Source organism: Hoplias malabaricus, chromosome 16, assembly GCF_029633855.1.
Source record: "Hoplias malabaricus isolate fHopMal1 chromosome 16, fHopMal1.hap1, whole genome shotgun sequence".
NCBI lineage: Eukaryota > Metazoa > Chordata > Actinopteri > Characiformes > Erythrinidae > Hoplias > Hoplias malabaricus.
The window spans coordinates 32,803,113-32,805,612 of record NC_089815.1 but is presented as its reverse complement, the minus strand read 5'-3'; the positions used below and the strand labels follow the sequence as shown (position 1 = coordinate 32,805,612).

Genomic DNA, 2,500 nt, shown 5'->3' with positions numbered 1-2,500 from the left:
TGGGCCTCTGGGTCTCTGGGTCTCTGGGCCTCTGGGCCTCTGGGAGCCTGGGTCTCTGGGGCTCTGGGTCTCTGGGTCTCTGGGTCCCTGGGGCTCTGGGGCTCTGGGGCTCTGGGGCTCTGGGTCTCTGGGGCCCTGGGCCTCTGGGCCTCTGGGCCTCTGGGAGCCTGGGCCTCTGGTAGCCTGGGTCTCTGGGCCTCTGGGGCTCTGGGTCTCTGGGACTCTGGGCCTCTGGGTCTCTGGGCCTCTGGGCCTCTGGGCCTCTGGGTCTCTGGGAGCCTGGGCCTCTGGTAGCCTGGGTCTCTGGGCCTCTGGGGCTCTGGGCCTCTGGGCCTCTGGTAGCCTGGGCCTCTGGGCCTCTGGGAGCCTGGGCCTCTGGGCCTCTGGGAGCCAAAAGGAAGCTCCGGAGCTTAGGCGGCGGAGAGGTTGTTTGAATAAGGCCCGTTCAGGGAACCAGGGCGTTGGGTTTAATTAGGCCCCGGAGGTAGGCCCCGGTGGTAAACTCCGGGGCAAGCCTTATCAGAGGCCCAGGATGAGGTGTTCTTAATGTATTGGCTGATAGGGAGCCCCGGAGGTAGGGGACCCTTGGTGAAATTCATGCCGGGTTAGGGGACCAGGGCGTTGGGGTGAATAAGCCCCTGGAGGTAGGCACCGGTGGTAAGCTCCGGGGCAAGCCTAATCAGAGGCCCAGGATGAGGGTGTAATGAACTGGACAACCATCCCACTTCCCATGTATTGTACAGCAATTGGGCAACCATCCCACTTCCAATATATTGTACAGCGATTGCGCAACCGTCCCACTTCCAATATATTGCGCGTCGTTTTGTCTCCCAGGTCCACCAGTGGGCAGGATGAACTTGCAATATATTATACAGCAATTGGGCAACCATCCCACTTCCAATATATTGTACAGCAATTGGGCAACCATCCCACTTCCAATATATTGTACAGCAATTGCTCAACCGTCCCACTTCCAATATATTGCGCGCCGTTTTGGCACCCAGGTCCACCAGTGGGCAGGATGAACTTGCAATATATTATACAGCAATTGGGCAACCATCCCACTTCCAATATATTGTACAGCGATTGCGCAACCGTCCCACTTCCAATATATTGCGCGCCGTTTTGGCTCCCAGGTCCACCAGTGGGCAGGATGAACTTGCAATATATTATACAGCAATTGGGCAACCATCCCACTTCCAATATATTTTAAGGTTCCAGGTCTACCAGTGGGCATCTTTTTTGACGGGGCAGGCTGATTGGTTTAGTCCGAGGGCGGGGGCTTAAGTGTGGGCCAGATAGGTTCGACCGGTGCGCCGGGTCCCTGGGGCTCTGGGTCTCTGGGTCTCTGGGTCCCTGGGTCCCTGGGTCCCTGGGGCTCTGGGGCTCTGGGTCTCTGGGTCCCTGGGTCCCTGGGTCCCTGGGGCTCTGGGTCTCTGGGTCCCTGGGACTCTGGGTCCCTGGGTCTCTGGGGCTCTGGGTCCCTGGGTCCCTGGGACTCTGGGGCTCTGGGGCTCTGGGGCTCTGGGGCTCTGGGGCTCTGGGTCCCTGGGGCTCTGGGTCTCTGGGTCCCTGGGGCTCTGGGTCCCTGGGGCTCTGGGTCCCTGGGACTCTGGGACTCTGGGACTCTGGGACTCTGGGTCCCTGGGTCTCTGGGTCCCTGGGACTCTGGGTCCCTGGGTCCTTGGGGCTCTGGGTCCCTGGGACTCTGGGGCTCTGGGGCTCTGGGGCTCTGGGTCTCTGGGTCCCTGGGACTCTGGGTCCCTGGGTCCCTGGGGCTCTGGGGCTCTGGGGCTCTGGGTCTCTGGGTCCCTGGGACTCTGGGGCTCTGGGGCTCTGGGTCCCTGGGGCTCTGGGTCTCTGGGTCCCTGGGACTCTGGGTCTCTGGGTCCCTGGGACTCTGGGGCTCTGGGTCCCTGGGGCTCTGGGTCCCTGGGGCTCTGGGGCTCTGGGTCCCTGGGACTCTGGGTCCCTGGGTCCCTGGGGCTCTGGGGCTCTGGGGCTCTGGGTCTCTGGGTCCCTGGGACTCTGGGGCTCTGGGGCTCTGGGTCCCTGGGACTCTGGGTCCCTGGGACTCTGGGGCTCTGGGTCCCTGGGGCTCTGGGACTCTGGGGCTCTGGGACTCTGGGGCTCTGGGACTCTGGGGCTCTGGGGCTCTGGGGCTCTGGGTCCCTGGGTCCCTGGGCTCTGGGGCTCTGGGTCCCTGGGACTCTGGGGCTCTGGGGCTCTGGGTCCCTGGGGCTCTGGGTCTCTGGGTCCCTGGGACTCTGGGGCTCTGGGTCCCTGGGGCTCTGGGACTCTGGGGCTCTGGGTCTCTGGGTCTCTGGGGCTCTGGGTCTCTGGGTCCCTGGGACTCTGGGTCCCTGGGTCCCTGGGGCTCTGGGGCTCTGGGGCTCTGGGTCCCTGGGTCCCTGGGGCTCTGGGGCTCTGGGGCTCTGGGTCCCTGGGACTCTGGGGCTCTGGGGCTCTGGGTCCCTGGGGCTCTGGGGCTCTGGGTCCC

General features: G+C 64.2%; 1 pseudogene; it reads left to right on the top strand.

Annotated features, from left to right (window-relative positions):
* Positions 1-2,500, top strand: part of LOC136672458 (28S ribosomal RNA) — an 11,192-nt pseudogene that overhangs the window by 4,032 nt on the left and 4,660 nt on the right.